The sequence below is a fragment of the Urocitellus parryii genome, chromosome 10 (assembly GCF_045843805.1).
Source record: "Urocitellus parryii isolate mUroPar1 chromosome 10, mUroPar1.hap1, whole genome shotgun sequence".
NCBI lineage: Eukaryota > Metazoa > Chordata > Mammalia > Rodentia > Sciuridae > Urocitellus > Urocitellus parryii.
The window spans coordinates 71,489,366-71,511,495 of record NC_135540.1 but is presented as its reverse complement, the minus strand read 5'-3'; the positions used below and the strand labels follow the sequence as shown (position 1 = coordinate 71,511,495).

General features: G+C 33.0%; 1 long non-coding RNA gene across 2 annotated transcripts in view; it reads left to right on the top strand.

Annotated features, from left to right (window-relative positions):
* The window catches only part of LOC144257199 (uncharacterized), a 169,193-nt gene that overhangs the window by 111,000 nt on the left and 36,063 nt on the right, over positions 1-22,130 (top strand). For both annotated transcript variants that reach the window (XR_013344392.1, XR_013344391.1), the window contains exon 2: positions 17,927-18,051. This is a non-coding gene — a long non-coding RNA (uncharacterized LOC144257199). The remainder of the gene's footprint in view (positions 1-17,926; positions 18,052-22,130) is intronic.

Here is a 22,130-nt window from a genome sequence, read left to right as displayed (position 1 = left end):
ATTTATAGGAAAATTAATGGAACTTGAAACCATTATGTTAAGTGAAATAAGCCATGCTCAGAAGGTCAGGGGTCATATACTTTCTCTCATATGTGGAAGCTAGAGAGGAAAAAGGAAAGAAAGGTCTGTGGGGGTGGGGGAAGGATCTCATGAGAAAGGGAGATCAGTAGTAAAAAGGTACCAGGGTGTAGAAGGTTAGGATGGAGAGGAAAATACTGGGAGTGATATTGGTCAAATTATGTTGTTACATTGTATGTATGTCCAAATATGTAACAACAAATCCCATCACTATGTACAGTTAAAATGTACCAATAAAAATGTATATAAAAACCAAATTAAGATGTATCCACACAGTAAAAAGCCATGCAACTAAGAAAAAAAATGCCAGCTTCACCTTTTGCATCTTATTTATATGAACTTTTACTCAATTTATTTACATTAGGAAAATTATATTTTTTGTTTAGAACACTCTGAAGAAGAAAAAGAACAAATGAATTAATAATTTAATAAAATTTTTCTTTATTATGTTATTTTAGGCATTTCTTTTGTCTACTGCTAATTATTATTCCTACACTTAAAAAGAAAGAGTTACCTTGAAGAGCCAAATTCTGAAATTCATAATAATTCTAGTCAAATGATATGGTAGCACTTCATTATGGAGATTCATAGAGATTATGGTGAAAACCATGACTCAAGGTCATAAACCTTGAAGGATCTAATCTTAGCTTCTGTGAATCTACTTTTCCATAAAAGAGCTGCATTAAGTAATGTAATAAAACTTATTATTGACCTTTCATGGTCTTATTGTAAAGAGGCTTTCTCATTTTAAAAGTACATGCCAGGATAAATATATACTGTTGTTCTGTTTTCACAATAAGCATTGTATTAGGACAGCAAATATTTGGGCCATGTCGCTTTTACACACACAGAACACTAATTTAGCTTTTTTTGTTTGTTTCTTTACAGGATGAGAATGGTGTTACTGTGAGAGCCTATGTATAGTGTCAAAATCAGTTGTCAGGATGTGCAAAAATTTTTTCAAAGCAAAAAGTAATTGATATAATTAAGCTTTGTGACTGTCATGGCTTATGTATACAGAACAATTTGAAGGGGTTGTTGTTTAGCTAGTATTTACTTATGGGAAGTCCTTTTATTTGGGAGAGGTAGCAGAGAAATTATGGGCAAAAGCATGGAGGGACAGAGAGAGAAGATGGGAGGGGAGGGGAGGGGGTATAGTAGAGGATAGGAAAGGTAGCAGAATACAACAGTTACTAATAGGGCATTATGTAAAAAGGTGAATGTGTAACTGATGTGATTCTGCAATCTGTATTTGGGGTAAAAATGGGAGTTCATAACTCACTTGAAACTAATGTCTGAAATATGATATGTCAAGAGCCTTGTAAGGTTTTGAACAACCAATAAAAAAAATAAAAAAAAATAAAACTAGTAAAAAAAAAGAAAACAAAATTCTGTTGCTGTCTTAATGATCAAATAATTTATTATTCAGTGTTGAGTAAATTTCATAAGGAAAGGGTTTGGATTTTTCACATGTAAATAATCTTTCAGTTGCATTTAGAGAGCATAATTCTTGTAAATCTGGCGAGAAAAATGACTCCATGGAACCATGAAAAGTAATCAGTCCATATTTACATGTGGTTTTTGAATGCAATGTTAGATTATTGTTATGATACAACAAGAAAATCATTTATATTACTTTCATAGTAAGGACTACATCGAAAACAATTTTTGAGTTGGTTTTAATGGGAGGTTTTCTTAAAGTTTGCTTCATATGTTGCATATTGCAATATTACTACTTTTGTATAAATTAGATCTGGACAACTTTTAGGCTAGTAAAACTCAACAGGGTGTATCAGATGATTAAAGATGCAAGCAGCATGGTTGGTTTTGAAGTTACATTTATACCAAACAATTTGCAAATCTTAAAAGAATATGAACGTAATATGTAAAGAAGTAATTGCAAAAAATTTTAACATGGATAAATAGAACAAGTTGTGGAAAGCTTGTAAACTTCCCATCTAAAACTGATTATCCTTATGAGCATTTCATGTTGTTTGACAGTGAAAAGTGCACCTTGTAAAAGCTGCTACACAAACTATTACATTTAAAAGGTTTCTGTCTCACACTCTAAAATTACACTTATTTTCTGCAAGAGAAAATTCAAAATTTGTTCCCTGTTTATTTTGGTTGTGATTATTGTTGTATGAATTTTGCCTTTTTCCCCTTCCTGGTAAACTAGGTATTAGTCTTTTTGGTTTCTTTATTTCAGTGAAACATAGTCAGTTTTTGTATTATAGGTTACCTCAAGAGATCATATAATAATAAAATTATGAGCCACAGGCTCAGATACTATAAAGAGTAATAAAATATTATACCTGGAATACCAAGATTATCTAAGTATCTGAGGAAGAAGAGAAGATGATGATGAAGAAGAAAAGGAAAAGCTTTGCAAGATCGTTCAGAATCCCTGTAGAATATAAAATACAGTGAACCATTTTTGTTGATACTGAGACACACACACACACACACACACACACACACACACACACAGTTTGCCTCACTTTAAACTTGTTAAACACTCTGAAACAGTACCCTATTCATTTATGTGAAAAAGAAACTTGGAAACGTATAAGAGACCCTCTTATTTTAGGATTACATTCTCTGTGTTATATGAGCATTTCTTTTATTGTGTAATAAGCACTTTGAGCTTCTGGCAGGCCTTCCTGCTTCTTTTTGAGTGCCTTCCTTCTTTGTTTTCTTATAAACCATAGTCTGTTAGAAAGAGCTTTTGGCTGGGAATTAGAAGTACCGAGTTCTAATGCCAACTCTAATACTAACTAACGGGTTCATTTGGATCATTGATATTGGTCTCAGACTGTATGAAATGGAAGCATGAACTAGATGATCTCCGGAATATTTTTAACTGTGAAATGCTGTGATATTGAGAAGCAGGCAAATTATATGAAAACCAATTATCCTTCCCCATCAAAAGAAAATGTATTAGGGCTGGGGGTGTAGCTCAATGGTAGAACACTTGCCTAGTATAGGGAGACATTGGGTTTGATCCTGAGCACCACATTAAAAAAATAAAAGGCTAAAAACAATTTTCTGAGTGATCAGTTCACCAAATGGATAATTTTAAATTCAGTTTGCTGACGTAAATTCATTAAATAGTCGTTTTGGTAAATTTACCAAATACTTTGATTTATCCATTTGTCTCATGACTTGTTTTCCAAATTATTAATTGCTTAAGTCTGTATTTAATTATATATATAAGTTTATCACTAATCATGCTAGATAGAATAGTTGCAAAAGTCTTTGTAACTTTTGGTGAGGAGTATTATGTTTTAGTCTTTTTATACAAAGCAATTTCACCCCTGATATTTTATGATAGAATCATTTATCAGTTCAACTCACTTGAATGCCAGATTTATCATTGATATTTATTTCCTGAATGTAGTGACAATGATTTTCAGTCATTTAAAACAGGAACAATGTACTCATCTAGTTGAACTGGTTAACAAATATGTGAATTAAGGCAAGTACAAAATGCATTGAAGTATATAGAAAATGTGTTGAAAGAAATAAACCTTTTATACTATCATTTATAAGCTCTGTAGCATTTAAGACATCCATAGCCCTTTGATTTAAAATAAACAGATTTTAATTCCCCAAAGTTATGAGTCCAGATAATAGTAAGTTTCCATAATAGTATGGGTAGGTTACAGTGCTAGATTACAACAAAATTTTAGGTACATTAAAGCCTTGATCTCACTAACTTAAAAATCAAATTACTCTTCAAGCAATTTATCTTCAAATGTTTAGAATATATTTATTCAATACATATACCAGTCAATATTGTAAATGGTTTAAATAAACAAGTTTTGAGTGAATGTGTTAAATTGACCCCTGGGAAAAATGAGTTGACTTGACAAAGGACCTTGTTTCCTTCATACTGCATCACCATCTCTGACAGGGATAGGGGAAAATAAGGCTACAATGGAAGCATATTACTGTCTTTTGGAATTAGAGTCCTTTTTCCTCAGCTACATCCTTTAGCCTGAATTGGAACCATTTGGAAGTTCTGCCTCCTTGGGTGTGACATTTTTGCTACCATACAGATCTTTTGAAGTCCTGAAGAAGTACAATAAATGACCTGGATGAAAATTGAAAAGTTACTTAATTTACTTTTGTCTGATCACTACAGTAAAATATGTCTCATGAGCATTTGACTGATTCAACAAAATTAATTGATCAAAGCATATGATAATTTCTTCATTATGTCAAGGAAGGATGGCCTGTGCTAGAATAGGAATAGAGATGATAGTTGGACTAGAGGGGTACATTGTGGCATTGCCATAGGGATCATTTGTCATAAACACTCTTTGACTTAGAACCTTCCTTAAAGCTAATTGCTGCTGTTATTGGCCTTATTTCTAACACCATCAGGTTGTGGACTTGAATATATTTTTTCTGGCAATTGCTAAATGCAAATTGTCTTTCTGTGTATTGGTCAGGGCATAATAACCCTGGGCACCTGTGTCAAAGACCCACTGGTAACCAGATTTTTGGCAAATGAACTAGTTGAAATGCTTCCTTCTTTTGGCAAGTGGAAAGCTGCATTCAGTCATTCTTATTCCTCTAGAAGTAGAATTTAGGGTGAAAACCTTGAGAATTCCATTCTGAGATATCAGAAAGAAAATGTATTGCACTGTGGCACATGTTTATTAACATTTTCTGAGCCCTGATTCAAATTCCAACAAGTGTATCTGTGTTGATGCTTCAGCAGAGGTAATACAGTATCCACCTGATTTATTATTCTTAGCGGAAGTCTACATAATAGAATAGACAACCATCTTGTCAGGTATTTTGTGTCACTGGAATCAAAATTAAGACTTTTTAGAGGATTGATGTGTCATGGAAGACTATTAACTGGGTTAAAAATCATAGCATGTCTAATTTCTATGATACAGAAGATTGAAAATATAGAAAAGACTCCTATTCTAGAAAGGACTGTTAAGCATTTTATAGTCTGTTAAGCATTTAATTGTCACATTTTAAGCCTAGTACTGCACATGGCTGAATTAAGAAAAGAAAAAGAAAACCAAAAGTTGCTCCTGAACCTAATAGGTCATATAAGATATTCAAATCCTTGCCTCTTTCTAGTTGTGTGACCTTGGTGTTGATACAATTAAAGTTCAATGCCTCAGTTTTCTCATGTATGATAAAAAGGATATTAAGAGTACCTACCTTACAGGATTTCTAGGCAGATGAAATAATGTTATATAAATTCCTTACATAAATACATTAACTAATTAGTAACTACAGACTTCCTGGAATATTTTTTTGGAGAGTTTCAATGATTATTAAGAGGACATAGAAGAATGTCAGTTGAATATTGCCAAGCTCAAAAAATTTCAAGTGTCTAATTAATGATGAAGTCAGAATAATTACTATTACGATAATTACTTATTCTTAGCATGTCAGCTGTGAAAATTAAAGGTCTGTAAACTAAAGATCTCTGAGTATTTCTGTCAACAAAGTAGCCTACCACATCACCTAAGATGACATGGTTAAAGCATTGGTTCCAAATCCATAATTCAGCAAATCCTGTACTCTGACAAAGTAACTGATGTGTCAAAAGGTACAGAGCAATAACTGAATACCTGATTTGCTCATTTGATTTTATTTCATTATTATTTCTTTATTTAAAAACCTTTTGAGACTTAAAATTCTTAGAATATATGAGTTGTTAGAAAATTCTGATTCAATAGAAATTGAAAATGAATCTTAGAAAATTAAGAAAAACATTTAAAATGAATATTTTGATTAGAAGTGGTTGTTATAAACAATTGTACAATGTTTTATTGCATTGAATGCCTTTGATAAAGTTCAACTCCTCTTTGGAGATTCATTTGTTCTTTCAACAAATTGAAGATTCCATGTGTATTAGGCCCATTTGAAAATAAGAAAGATAAGCATAGTCAGTGTGCTCATGGTGTTTAAGCTCTGGTTGGCAAGACAATTATACTACAATATGATAATTGATAGATTGAAAAATGATAGAGTGCTATAGGAACACCTAGGAGAACACTAAATACAGATGTGTTAAAAGGAAGGGTACAAAGTTGTTGTTTGGGAAGCTGGGATAAGTAGAATTAGTACTGAGACATACAACATGAAGATGAAAGAGGAAGGAAAGAAAAATTGCTTCAAGCAGAAGAAACTGCCTGTTCCAGGGTTGGGGAACCGAGGGTAGCTCCATAGGGTTAGACTGTATATACTTTTGGGAAAGATATGGGCCCAGTTATATTCTAAAGAGCCTCATAAGCCTTGTTATGAAGTTTGGAGTTTGTCCTGAGAGTACTGGGGACCTATTGTAGGGAATATCCTGAACTCTAGGGATCTATGTGATGAGATGAAGATAAGTGAATAGATTCTTTGAGAGATAATTAGGAAGCAGAATCATTAGACTTGTTAATTGATTAGATTTGGTGGATGAGAGAAAAAAAGAAGTCTGATTATTTTTAGACTTCTTTGAGAAGAAAGGTTGCCAAGGTACTGGTCATCAGATTGTTTCTCTTTGTCTAATGCCATAGGTAGACTTTGAACTCATTGATGGGTAGAGACTATATATCTTCCTATATCATGTAAGAGCAGTTACTGGCAGCTTTAATTTAAGCATGATGAAAATTTAAGATGGACTTTGATGATTACATTTAAACAGTTAGACTTATACTGATGAAAGGCTATTATAAAAAGATTCAACAGGTAGTCAAAAATCCAGAACTACAGCTCAGTAGAAAGAAGAGTATTGACTCAACTTACAGATCAGGGAGTTATTCACATGTAGGTAATGTTAGTGACTAATTCTTCAAAACAGAATAGTGAAAGGGCAAAAGAGACACCCCAAACTCAATTGTGTGTGTGTGTGTATTTATGTGCATGTGGTGTATGTGTGTGTGTTCTAAGGGAAGAATAAATCTTTGAAGAAAACAGAGGATTGGCTAGACAGGAAGATCAGAAAAATGCCATGTGTTGGAAAGCAAAGAGGAAGACTTTTTCAAGAAATAATAGATTGTCATTAACTTCAAGTGTAATTTGATAGTACAGTGAGTTTGAAAGCCAAGAAAAGGATATAGAAATTTATAAAGAGATTATTTCTTTCTATCTTTGGAAACCAAAGGACGTTTAGAGTGATATGGTAGAAAATGGATATCAAGAAATAGGGAGTTGAGTATAATTTGCAAAGGTGGAGATGGTAAGTATAGAGAACTCTTTGAAAATTTGATGATGAATGACTGGAATAAGAGTAGCTACTATTAATGTATTATCAAGGATAAAGGAAAAGTTCTTTCTCATTTTATTGCCCACAGAAGACCATCAAAATATAATAAGAGGAGGAGGCAGAAAGGAAATGAAACTCCTTATATGAAATTTCACACTTATCTAAAATATTATATAAACAAAACTGCTTTTAATCATAAAGAATTAATTTTGAACATTTAAATCATCCCAGTTAGGCACATTTATTAAGGGTGTAGGAGATAGTATAAAATAATTCACTTTAGAAGATAAAACTATTTAGTATGGAGTTTTTAAAGGTATTATTGATACCAGCCAAGAAAATGCTTAAGACTAAGTTGGAAATATAGCCATATATAGAGCACATCATTGTCCAATAAAATAAGCTCCAGAGGAACAGTGTTATTAAATAACTGCAATTATTTCATATTTTACTGATTTTTTTAAACAGAGAAATAGTTTGGTAAGTATGTGAATTTCATGACTTGGCTAGATTCTTCAGTATGTTAACACATGCATTTCTATAATGGAAGATAATGTAAACATTTCATTTGACTAATAGCATTGTTTTATAGCAAATGTTTCCAGAGTTTTATGTGTGCCTCAGCTTTGTTCACCATATTTGACACAGCATGGCATTAATGAGAATTTAGTTTTTTAACGTACTGTACGTTTAAAATGGAGTATATTATTTCCATTATTAGCAATGTTATTATACAGTATTATTTCCCCCTTTTAGACATGTTGATCTCTTTGAGCCTGTCATTAGACTAGTGAGGAACTGCAAAAGATTCTATTATCCACTTTTATAGAAAGAAAAAAGATTGGAGAAAAAAAATTGTGTAGGCGAGAGAATCTAAGAGGAAAGTTGTCATTGGAATCTTTTCTACTGTATAGATAATTAAGATTTTTTAGTTTTGCTTTCCCTCTTATAAAATCCAAAGGAATCTTTTGTGGCTATTTAGGCTGTGTTGACATTTATGCTAAACTTTGCTTTTGTTTCCATCCCATCTAAACTGAGACTACTTGGATGCCTTACTTGGGAAGCATTTTCCCCCTCCCAGGGATTGAACCTAGGGGCATTTAATCACTGAGTCACATCCCCAGACCTTTTTTATTTTGAAGTAGGTTCTCACTAAATTGCTTATTGCCTCTAAATTGCTAATATTGATCTTGAACTTGTGATCCTCCTGCCTCAACTTTGTGATCCACTGGGATTAAAGGTGTGGCCACTGTGCCCAGCAGGAAACATATTCTTTATCAACCCCCAAATTAAGTAGAATGAGTATTTCTATGTATGTGGTTAAAATCAGGCTGGTAAGTATAGGGGGGAAAAAGGATAAAAGTTTTTTGTGTTCAGGGTTTGTAGGAAGAATGTATATGTGACATTAGGGCTAGTTTAGAAAGGAGATACTTGTTTACTTGGTTAGACTCCTAAATTACACACCTTTATCCTCTCCTCAGTTGAGATTTTTAGAAGGGACACCATTGCTGTTTTCAATTTGTATACAAAGGGAGTAGATTTAAATTTAAGTCTTGATTTTTGGATTGGACAATATATATTGGGAAGCGTCATCAACAAGGATCATTTTTGACATTTGGGAATGTGTACTACTGTAGATTTCCTTCCTTCAGCATAAAATGGCTGTGTTCATACAAGTGACAATGAGTAGATCTATTGAGACAAATTTCAAAGATATTTTAAATAGCTTATACTATTGGACAAATTATATAAAAATAGCTTATTCTGTTAGAGACATTTGAAAGGTGGCTTTTTTAGAACTTCTTGGTAAAGTTTGGAAGCACTTAGCTGCAAGAAGGAAGGTAGAACTCTTACTCAAGTCACCAAAAAGATCAAAACTTATTCCTAAAAAGTATCTCTAAGATGATAAGGCCTATTTTAGATTACAGAATTTAATACTGCTTTTTTGGGATGGTTCCAGGCTTAAGTGGGCCCCTGAAGCCCATGTTGTTTTTGGCTAACAAGTCCAGGGTAAGCTTATTGCTCTGGGAAATCCTTTAGGCATTCTAATGAAATGATTGTCCCCTCCCATGGCCCAGTTTATAGTATAGGCTTCAAGAATTTTTCCTAAACATATAATCTGTGAATAAAATTGTTCCATGGTCTACTGCTTATCAACCTTCTCTTTATACTTATACTATTATAGCTATCTTTACGTGTTGGCTTTTATTATACATCTATATTGTATTCTAGTGTAGGGATATTGAAGAGTTTTGCCCAATTTTGAGTGTTCATTTTTGGCCTTAAGTAACTTAATTATACATTTGTGTATTTGTCTTTACCAATTTATATGGACATATTTGTAATTGGATCCTTATTTGCCTTTTTATGAGATATATCCAAATCTAGAAAGCAAATGAGTCTCTTTGAATTATATATTCTTTCATCCATAAAATATTTGATAAACACAGGTTAATATAGTAGGTAATTTTCACTTATAATATGCTTTTTTCATATAATAAAAACTATAGCATTGGTGACTTTTTACAAAAATAAAGTATGGATCCACTATGCATAATACATGTTTCAGTTCATGTGATATTTGTTCAAATTTAGAATTCTTTCTTTAGTACCCAAAAGTCATGAACTACTTTATGTCTTTAAAGTAGATCTTGTTAACATAGCTTCACTGTTTATTGATGCTGTTCATGCAAGACAACTAGTACAGGTATGATTAGGCAACATTATTAGAGTGAGACAGACCTGGGCTTGAATTCTAGCTTTACGAATAGCTCTGTGACTCTCAAAAAAATTATTTAAAGTACTTATGTTTTTCCAAAGTTTCAGAAAGTTAAATATATAGTACATTTATAACATGTACTATATAAACATATATAATTTCAAATATACCCTATTATTTCACATTATATATTTTTGAAAGTGGTTAAATATCTTTGCTATTTTTAAATAACTGGAGTAATCTTGGTAACTTGATTATCTACTCCAGAGTAGTTAGAAATGTGTACATTCATCATAATTTTATGTTCAGGTGTGAACGTCTAGTGCGTTTGGGTCCCTGGGTAAGGGTCGCGAAATCACCGGGACACAGGGGATGCAGAGCCAAGGCAGCAATTGCAACTGCATGCTGAGGTTTATTTGTAAGTTTCTTTTATATTCTTCTTCTAACAAAGCAAGCAATTCTTCAGTAACACTTCATCTACATTGCCCAAATATCATGCCTCAGTGGGTACACAGAGCTAAATCCAAATTGTTCCTGTTCATTTGATAAGTACCCTCCCAAAGTTCTTTGTAGACATTATCTAATCCCCGAATGTACTGTTCCCAGGTCCAGTATGCAGGAAGCTTCTTCCTCTAGGCCAAACCATGCAGAAGCTTGTGTCTTGTGATAAGGGGAAAAGGACCTTTCCTTCTCCTATCGAGGCATGCCTTCAGCTGACCTAAATCACAGCCACAGCTTCTTGCAAAGTGTCAGGCTGAGGGAGCTAAACTCTGCACACTTAAACCCCAACATTCAGGGAAATAAATATTAATAATATACACCCCTGCTCCTCCCCCTGACAAAAGCACTACTGATTTTAGTTGCCTAAACTTTACTTCCTCCTCTATAAAATGGGAATATCTACTTTCTGGCAAAATTAGAGTTTAATATTTGAGAAGGATCTATCACATAATAAGTGATCAATATATGGCAGCAATTCTAAATATCTGTATTAATGAAGATAATAAAATTTTGATAAAATGCTAAATGCTTATTATCTTTGGATTCTAAGTGTTATTAGGTGCTTCAATTCATAGGTTATATTTATTCTCAGGACTGGGTTGACCAATAGGCAAAAACATTTATGACTTGTGTCATAACTTTGGTAAGAATATTTTTATATATTTATGCCAGTTCTCAGACTCTTGTTCAAGGAGGTAAGAATGTAGAATTAGGATACTTGAAGGGTTTTTTTGATTGTTTGGATTTCTTTTTCTTTTTTGGACATTGACATTTTTTAGCATGTGTTATCTAGGTTAAGACTGATTTGCCTATTTGTGAATGTGAGTGAGAGGAAAAGCTGGAATGGCACCTGATCCTGATGACAACTGCTCTTGATAATCAGAAATGAAAACAAATAATTTTTACATCATTTTAACCATTTGGCGTCAGTGTTAATGGATTACTTTAATGTTTAAGCATTTAACTCTTTAAGATAAAAACTGGTACAGTAATTTAATTTGATTTTTCTTAGTTTTTCATAATCTATTCTGAGTCAGGGGGAGAGTTAGGTAAGAGAAAACCTTTGTTTGAAAGTGAAAAAAGTTACCCAGGCAACCTGTATATGTTTCCAGTGTGGTGCTTAATCATCTTTAACATTAATCACTGTCATCAGTTATCACAGAAAGATGACTACAGAACACTCTGCACTATTATCATTCCATCATTTTTCTGCAGATGAATTTGGTACAAAAGATTTATTGTACACAGTCATGAGGATTATGACATCAAGCTTAAATAAAGAGGCAGGACTTTTTTAATATAGAAAATCATGAATTTTCTTTTTACATCCCTCATTTACTTAGTTTATTGATTTGACAAAGGCCTGTGTTTTAACAGTTAATAAACGTTTCACAGAGTGTTTTAAATAATGTAGGCTTGGTATTTGAATACAGTTTACAGCTTCCCCAGTTTCATTTTACTGGTAGTGTGTGGTGGGAAGGGAAGCCAAGTCATTGTGTTTTGTATGTACAGGTAAAATAATCATCTCAATAAAGTTTTGTCAAAATTTCAGATGGTTAAATTTATGATGTGGTTATTTAACTGCCTAGTATATCCAGATCTATATCTATTCATATCTAAATCTGTATACACACATATATATTTTCAAATATGTTCCATTATTTTACATTTTATGTTCTTTGAAAGTTGTTTAATATCCATCAGTTTTTAAGAGTTGGAATAATCTTAAATTTTTTTTGATGATTTACCCCATAATATTCAGAAATGTATACATTGATACTAATTTTATGTCCAGAAAAGTAAATGTCAACAATATTATTTCCCCAAAAAACACTGCTCATTTTAGTTGTCTAATTTTAATTAATGAAGACATTATTTGCAATGATCAATATGTATGCTATTATTGTTTTCTAACATTTATTGGAGAATCCTGATGCTGACTCAGTATTTTAAAAATTATTTTATGTTGCAGGATTTTTATTTTTAGTTGTTTTGGATCTAACCTTGTGTAAAAAGCACACTAATGTTAAACTCCTTGATCTGTATTTTTAAAACAGTTATTTTCAATTGTGAAATAACATTCCTGTAATCTTATGTTGAGCCAGGTTTTTAATGCTCTTATAAATAATTTTTTCTTGAATATGGACACATTTTAGGTGTGATTTATTTTTATTATTAAGTGAGTCTGATTTTGGTTAATTTGATAGGAATTGGAACTAGCATCTTTGTCTTTTATTGCTAAGGAAAAAGGAAGGAAATCCTCTGTTGCACTTGAAAATTAAATTACAGGTCTTTATTTTCTATGCTAAGTAAAACCTGTTACATTCTTAAGTGTTAAAAAACAATACTGTTAAGTGTAGTGGAATCATGCTTTATAGACTTTGCTTTTCAAAAGATCAAATTATTTCAGGATGAAAAACCCCAATAAAAATGAGATGGATACTACCTACTTTAAACCTAGCCTAGTTATATAGTCTTGTTTGATAAGTAATTGATTAGGTCAGACTATTAAACTATTTAATCTGGCATGTATATTATGCATGATAAAAGAAATCCAACTGTGAATTTGAGTGTATTAAATAATCTTCAGGAAGTTCCTCAAAGAATATTTGAATGCCTTAAACCTTGCAATAATGCATGTTTGTTCCAAACACATTGATTTGTCTAGGTGTGCCCATCAGGTTGAAGAACTGCTTAATCTTGTTGCATTCAGCAGCTGGGTTTTTGCAATATTCTTTTCTTTCTCCTAGGGGTTAATTAGCCTTCTTTCAAAATGTGGCCTATTTAGCTGTAGATTCAAATGATTCAGCCAGAGCTGGCTGTACAAAGCAGAACCATTAACAGGCGGGTGTGTCCAACTGCTTAATTAGCTAGAATAAAAAGGTCCTTTGTCAAACAAGCATCTGTTGCTCATGACACACCTGACAGGCACATTAGGCAAGGATGACTAGACTGAAATTGTGCTTGTGTCTCCTGCAAGAATATACAATTCATTTACATATGGGCTGTATCATCTATGAACTGCAGGGGTTTATTTAGCTTATCAAAATGGATTAATGTAACTGTGTTTGTGGCTGATAAACAAATATCACTTGAAAGGAGGCTGTGAAGGAACTAAATTAATGAAATTACTCCCAAACATAAACAAAGCACCAGAAACCACTGCTGGATGAAAGAGAACACCTTGAATGTACTTATAAACTGTTCTGCTGGGAGTAAAATGAAACCCACAAATGGAGCATTCCTTAGCACTGCCCTCTTATGATGATCCTTACTTTGCATAACTGTTGGAAAGCTACCCAGTACTCTTAAAGGTGTCAGTGTCACATTAAGAAAAATTTAAGGAGAAGATTGTACTCTTCAACACACTTTAACATTTTATTGCTCTTTTGTTATTAGGTCTTAAGAATTAATCACTTAAAATTTGTATGGAAAATTGCTTATTGGTTGGCTTTTTTTATGACCTCAGTAGGAAAGGAGGAAATATTTCCTTAACTTTGATGTCAGAAAGATGGGCTCTATGTCTCTTGTTGAAGTATAGATAAAATACTATGGACCTAGAACCTAAATGACTGCTCTTCAGACCAACAGTCTCTAGCATTTCATTTGGAAGCCCAGTGATTATGGTATTACCCAGTAATGTAAGTAGTGATTGACATCATGGACTTCAGAAGCAGACGGATATAGGTGGATCCAGGTTCTTACTCTTTCTAGTTATGTAGCTTTTGTTCAGTTTTGAAATCTACTTGTGACTTAGTTTCCTCATTGCTAAGTAGGGCGATCCATCATGGGGATCGCCTGAGGATTAAATGAGACCATGTTTTTAAAGCAGATAGCCTTAGAAAAGCACCAGGAAAGACTTACTAAATAAGAATTATGTTTATGAACTTCAGAACTAAACTTTGGAAGGGGTGTGATTGAGACCCTCTCAAGGATGAGGCTTGGCAGAGAAATGCTCTTCCTCAAAGCCAAAGAGGATAATGAAATCACAGGAGAATGAAATTATGTTTGTGAATAACAACAAAAAAAAAATGCAGACAAAACTGAGGGGATTGGTTCTTAATTGCATCCAGAAGTCAAGCACCCCTGCAGCCTTGGGTAAGTGACTTAACACATCTCTGAGCTTCAACTGACTCACCTATCAAATGAGGGAAATCATGGCTTTATAAAAGCTGGGATATTAACTCTTCTTTATAAATAGATGAATCAGTATAAATATTATCAGTATTGTTTTGAACCAAAAAAGCAATTTTCTACTTGCAATTTATAGAAATAATACTCAAATACCTATAAGGGCCAAGTGAATGAGTATTGCCATTTAAAAAACATGAGTATAAAACACATAGTATGAGCTCACCTTTCGAGTTTTGACACTTTTCAAGAAAGTCTGGAACTCTTTATTTTAATTCAAAATTTTCTGATTTTTAAATATTAGGGATTAAGGATTTTGATTTGTAATCACTCCATTCAAAGAAAATCTGTGTGTAGAGTCTAATATGGTCCACAGGAGGTCAATTTCCAGTCTATGCCTTTTATTTCCTGATATAATCTCTGGGACAGTTTATTTGGAGTGGGTATGAATTGCTTTAAGGGTACATTTAATTTTTAAACAACTTTTTTACATTTTTACATGTGTTTGATTTAAAATAGTAGCTGTCAAAATATGGGTCATGTACCAAAAAATGATATGTAGACCAGTCTGCAATACAGTGGATGAGCCCAAGAGCTAGTCATAGCAAATTTCCCAGCTGATTCTGGAAGAAACATGAGAGAATATGAGAGTAAAATGGCTATGCTGTAAGAAACTCACCTACGATTGCGTGAGCAAATTATAATAACTTTGGTCAATCTGTCTTCTTTCTCTGTATACTAAACTGCCAAAGACCACCATCCATCTTGGAGTTGCAAGAGAGACTGGCAAAAACTTCTTAGAAGATGGTATCTAATACATGATTCAGTCCTTGAAGAAAATATTGCCTTAATCTCCCTAATTGATCCTCTGTTGTAGCACAAATGCTATCAGTAGTCTACAAGTATATAATGAATCAACACTGGTTTTGGCTTTTTTTTTGGGGGGGGGGGTTGATCCCCTATTCCTATCAGTCTATCATGGAAGAAAGAAGAAGAAGCAGGCATAGATAGGCTTCCTAATTTGTGTATTCTCTCTGGAAGTTTTGGGAGTCATTTGCCCTCTAGTAATTATAATTAGGTAAGGGTTTTGTATAATGAATACTGCCATTCTTCTGGATTTTTTGACATATCCATGGCCTTAATACTAGTCCAAAGGGGTGTGTGTGTGTGTGTATGTTTGTGTGTATGTGTTTATGTGTGTTTACCACATTTTTAAACAGCCACAATTTGTAAGATTTCATATTAAAAATATGGATTTTTCAGCTTCTTTTGGAAAAATAGATCTATTATCTACAGATTTGCCTTCCCACAAAACAACCATATCCTGGAGGTTAAAGTGAGCTAAATCATATACATGGAGTATTAGCCACAGTTTTCATCACTATTGTTCAATTTTGTAACCTCTATTCTCCTGTACTCTATATACCTGAGGTTTGTAGATTGTAAATGGAAATTATACTCATATTAACTATACTGTGTTGTTATATGAGATTTTGTTTATGAGTTAATAATATGTAAAGCATTTAGAAGGGTCCTTAGCACTTGTTAAACAGTGATACTATTATTGCTATACTTTTGGAATGTACTAAGGTTTATTGTGTTGCCTTAAGATTTTGACTAACAAAATAAGAAAAATTCAGATAACCTACAGAGATGCTAGTATCAAAGTCTAGAAAGAAAATAATTACAAATTCAAAGTGTGAAAGCCCAGTCACAAGTCATCTTCTGTCACCACTGAATCTCTTAATTTCTCTATGTGTTAGTTTCTTCTTTTATAAAATAAGCAAAGTAGACTTGATGTCCTCAGAGGTTTATTTATAAAATTGAATGAGATGATAGAAGGTTTGGGGAAAAAGAATTGAAAGAGGTCATGCTATGACAAAAGATGCTGAGAGGGGTTAATTTTCTCCTTGAGAGAACTAAATACTCAGATTTTTTAAAAACAATTTTTTTTAGGGAAAATTAATGCTCATTCTACTTTTTATAGATTTAAGTTATGATACAATATTCTTAGGCTACCAATTAAATACTGTCCCTCCCACCACAGGAAAGAAAATTAGAATTTTGGTCCGTGCTCAGTAGTAAGGAAATTTGTGTTTATTTTATTGAATGTGTAAGTAGTGAAAAGGGTGACGTGTCAAGGCTAGGAAGCCTGAGAAAATTAGTGAACTTGATCCTTTGGCTAGTTTTGTGTATATCAGTTGATTTTGGATGTAAACTTTTTTTAGATTACCAAATTGTAATTTTTTAAGTTGGAAAGGACCTTGGAAATTACTTATTCTACATACATAACCTAGGAAAGTGTCTAGAAAGTATAGTTTGTGACATTTTATAACCAGTTAGGTCTTGTGTTCTGAGGGTTAAGAGAATTTCGAAATAATTTTGAATCTGTGGAACCAACCTAGATGCCCTTCAATAGATGAATGGATTAAAAATGTGGCATATATATACATATATATATGTGTGTGTGTGTGTGTGTGTGTTATATATACATATATATTCTCTTTTATTGCTGAGTAATATTATATATATATATTTATATATATATATATATATATATATATATATATATATAAATATATATATATAATATTACTCAGCAATAAAAGAGAAAATCATGGCATTTGTAGGTAACTGTAGAGAAGATAATGCTAAGTGAAGTTAGCCAATCCCCAAAAAACCAAATGCCGAATGTTTTCTTTGATATAAGGAGGTTGATACATAGTGGGATAGGGAGAGGGAACATGGGAGGAATAGATGAATTCTAGATAGGGCAAAGGGGTTGGAGGGGAAGGGAGAGGGCATGGGTTTAGAAATGATGGTAGAATGTGATGGGAATTATTATACAAACCACATGATGTATGGTGTGAATATACTTTGTATACAACCAGAAATATGAAAAATTGTGCACTTTATGTGTAATAAGAATTGTAATGCATTCTGCTGTCATATATAAATAAAAAAGAGATTGAAATAATTTATAGCAAAATCTAGCATGGTAGCTTTCAATGATGTTCAGTGTTTATTATCTCAGGTTAAGAGGTAGTGAGGATTTTTTTCAATGAAAATGTGGATTAGTAATTTTCTGCATTTATTTAAAAAGTGGTCAGAAAGACTATAAACATGCATGAGTTGTCATGGCAGTATATTGGGTTGGGAGGTATTTTGAGAGTTGTAAGTCTCCCAATAGGATATTAAGAACAAATGAAATGAAGCTCAGCATACAAGGTGAACATTTTAGACTTTACTTCTATTTTCATGTATTTCAGAGACCATCATGCAGACATCAGAGACTGGGTCGGACACAGGTTCGACAGTGACTTTACAGACATCTGTGGCTAGTCAAGCAGCAGTGCCTACGCAAGTGGTACAGCAGGTACCAGTACAACAACAGGTGAGGAGCTGCTGTCCTCAGAGGGGAGGTTGTGACCTTTATTGTGTGCAGCATCCAGCATAGCTAAATCCAAAGATTATTTGGCTTTCTTGCTTCTTTGGGTGCTAAGATTGGCATAGTTCAGTCTTTAGGTATAGTCTGGGTATTGCTAGTTTCTTTGCTAGGATGTAGAGAGAGCTACAAAGACTACTCAGATTATAATCCCTCTTCTGAAAGAGCCTCTCTTATTTCCTAGAGTGTTGTTTCCTTCTGACTTAATCCCACTAAGAAGGGTTTTCTCCTCTCCTCTCCCCATTGTTTATTACATCTTCTTATTTCTTTCATACTGCAAGGTCAGGAATAATACTTACTTAATTGGTTCACAGTAGCACTTAATAAAGGAAAGCATGCATATACCTTATAGTCAGGGATTTGGCCTTTGTAGTGGTTTAGAAAGTCTTGGCATTAGATGGCTGCTAAATACTGTTTAATGAAAATAAAATTATATTAAAGGTCTGGAGTGACTCATCCCTTTTAAAAAGTTGGAAAATAATTCATTGTCAAATTTTTACTACAGGTTTTATTCATGCTCAGGGCATTTCGCTTGTTTTGGAAAGATACTGACAAAATAAATGCTGTTCATGTCAATTAATAGTTCTGCATTTGGATTATAAACCTGTTGGCCTATCATTTCTTCCAAAGACTGATGAGAACTTAAGAAAGATTGTATGTCAAATCTTGATACTTGAGATTTGCCTGTAAATTCTTAGTGTGTAGGAGAATCTTTAATAAATATTATTCCTCAATTATAAATAAGTATAGGGATAGTGGTATCATTTCATAAATGATATGCAGAAGGATTCAAGGTTATATTCTTTTCAAGATACAGAGTTGGATTGGGTGTGGGGTAGGGAGGGCTAAGGCTAGAGAAGTCTGGGTTCAATCCCCAGCACTACCAAAAACAAGTCTTTGCGTTTTAGGGTGAAACATCTGAAATAACCAATTTTTAGAACTGTGTAGTTTTAATCTTAGTACATTCTTTTCTTATTGCTACCATATACACACATACATCCTTCCTATCCTTCCTGTTCCAAGTTTCTTAGGTTAGACTATATGTAGTTTTGTTTTACAGAAACATTTTTATGTTTCACTCTATTCGTTCGTATCTTATATTTTTTAGCTTCTTTAAAAAAATTTTTAATCATTAAAAATGAGTCTCTATAAAATAAAGTTTTAAAAGCCTCTGGAAGTATTAATGTTGTTACCAGTTTGAAAAAGTAAACATTATTCAGAAAAGGGTGTTTATATTATGTTAACCAAAGAACAAGTTAAGAGAACTGAGGTCTTATTCTTCATATCTAACTTAAAAGAGAAAATGTTGAACAATGAAACTCACTCTGGTTTTGTTGTTATCTCATTTGTGGAAGAGCACTGTTGGAGAATGCCTGTCTCTAACAAGAATATGACAGAGAAAGTTTTCTTATATCCAGAAAGTACCCTCCTGAAACATTAAAATACCTGTGGTATATATCTGACTCTCTGACCTGAACCTTGTCTTTTCTTCTCATCCATTCTTCTTCCTCTTCTTCTTCTTTTCTAATTTAATGTATATATCATCTAGTGTTTACTATAGGTCTTACATAATATATATATAGTAGTATAAAAAAGTAAAATAATTGAGCAGATTTACTATCTCTTTTTAGAAAAAACAGAATTTTTCCTTTTCCCATAAACCATTCCTTTTTATTTACATCTTTAGCCTAGTATATTGATATTTATTTCCATGTATTTAAAAGTAACAATACTTATTTTACTGTTTCCTGATTTTTTAAAAAAAATATTGATTGTTGTACTGTGAATTGAACCCAAGGCCTAACACATGCTAGACAAAAGCTCTCACTGAGCTATGTCCCTGGCTGCTTCTTGAATTTTTAGTTTTAAGAATTTTCTTAGCATGCTCTTTTCTTTATTTAAAAAAAATTTTTTTTAGTTGAAGATGGACCCAATACGTTTATTTTATTTATTTTTTTATGTGGTGCTGAGGATTGAACTCAGTGCCTCACACATGCTAAGCAAGCGCTCTACCACTGAGCCACAATCCCAAACCCCCATGCACTTCTTTTTTGACACACACACACACACACACACACACACACTCTCTTCCATTCCCTAATATACAAAAACAAGAATCTCTTTTTGTTTTCTTTTAAATATATTTTCAGTTGTGGATGGACACAGTTCCTTTATTTTATTCATGTATTTTTATGTTGTGCTGAACTCAGTACCTCACACATATGTGCTAGGCAAGCACCCGACCACTGAGCTACAACCCCAGCCCCCAAAACAAGAATTTCATGTGTCTCAACTTAATAGTTACATTTTAATTTTGGTAGATCAGTATTTATTACTTTTAATACTGTGATATTTAAATACAGTTCAAATCTAGCATAAAGTTAGCAGTGATGGCCTTTTCTTCTTGCCCAACTCATTTACTTTCCCTGGATTTAGTGATTACATTTCTTCTATTTGCAAGATTGCTATGCAAAAACAAAACACCATTCTGATTTCTGATCTTTGTATGGGGCTCAGGTGATTTTTTTTCCAAGTTTCCACAATATTTAAATACCAATTTTTTGAAATTTCATGATGTCATTCCCTGAAGTAGGAGTGTATAATAAAATACTTTTATTTTCAAGTATTTAAAAAATATTACCCTTATATTCCTACTTATAACATCACGTTTTATTTCCTGTTTTTTTTTCTCTCCAAATATATTGATTTTTTTAAAAAGTTTTTGAACTCTTCTTATGTAGTCTATTTCTTTCAAGGTATTTTGTTCTCTTTTATTTTGTCTCTGTTTTTCATGTTTAAAGCTTTTCTTAGATGTCTGATAACCTTTAGTGCTTATCCATATTTTAAAATGTTCATATAATAAACTGATTTGAATGCATGAATGGGTTTGGTTGACTTCAAAATGGGGCCATATGACTGGGCTTTCTAGTTAGGAGATCTCTGATGTTCATGTCTTTGTTTTTCTTCTTTGGCTGGCCCTATTTTTAAAGAAGACTTGTTCAACTTCCTGCTGGGTGGGTGAAAACTTGGCATCTGGGATCTGAGTGAGGAAAGAGAGTTTGTTATTTATTGCACTGATTAATTTACTCCTTCTGTTTTCATATGGTGTCACAGGTGTTTGGTCTTTCTCAGTGCAGAGATAAATCAAAGTAGACCTTCAAACATTTCCCCAAGTTTTGGGAAGGCCAGTCACCTTACTATATAGGATTGGTGGGGATGATTTGATTGTTTCTTAAATAGAATTACTTTTTATATTAAATATGTGAAAAATAAAAAAACAAAAGTAGATTGCTGTCAGAAGTAGAAATTCAGTGTTACCTGGACCATTCTTTGAAAAACACTGTACTATGCCATATGGCTCCCTGCCAGCAGGTATATTTTTTAGTTCCTCAAGTTAGCTCTTTCCTCTGGGATATCTGAGGCAGGTGATACCTTACATTACCTTACACCAAGTGAAGAAGGTGAGAATTCTCATTTTCTTTTTGTCAACATAGTGTTTTATTTCACATAGTCAGTAAGTGTCACATTTGCCTGGAGATGCTTGTTATGTCCTCCTTGTAGTGTGATTGGAAGGATTTTTTTCTCCTTTGTAATTTTTTTTCTTTCCAATAAGAATGTGTCATGTTTGAAGTTCCCTGATGCATTCTAACAGTGTCCCTGTGGATATAAGTCTATAACTGATTATAATGGTACTATAGTAATTTCTTATTGCTTTTAACATGTCTATAATGTTTGAATTGTTAATGTGTTCATGTTATCTGGAATTTGAAAATTGTATTAGAAATGCCTTTTAAAGCTTCTAGCTTTTTGTTAGTGACTCATGATAGATACTGAAATCATGGTCATGGTGTTAATGTCAAGAGTAGTTAATTCTGTTGATTCAACTTTTCAGTAGCCTTGCTTTGACCATTAAAGAGAAAGCCTACAGCTAATGTGTGTGGTTGGTGGTGTGTGTGTATGTGTGTGTGTGTGTGTGTGCGCATGTGCATGCATTCACACACGCGCACATGCGTGTGTGTGACTCATGC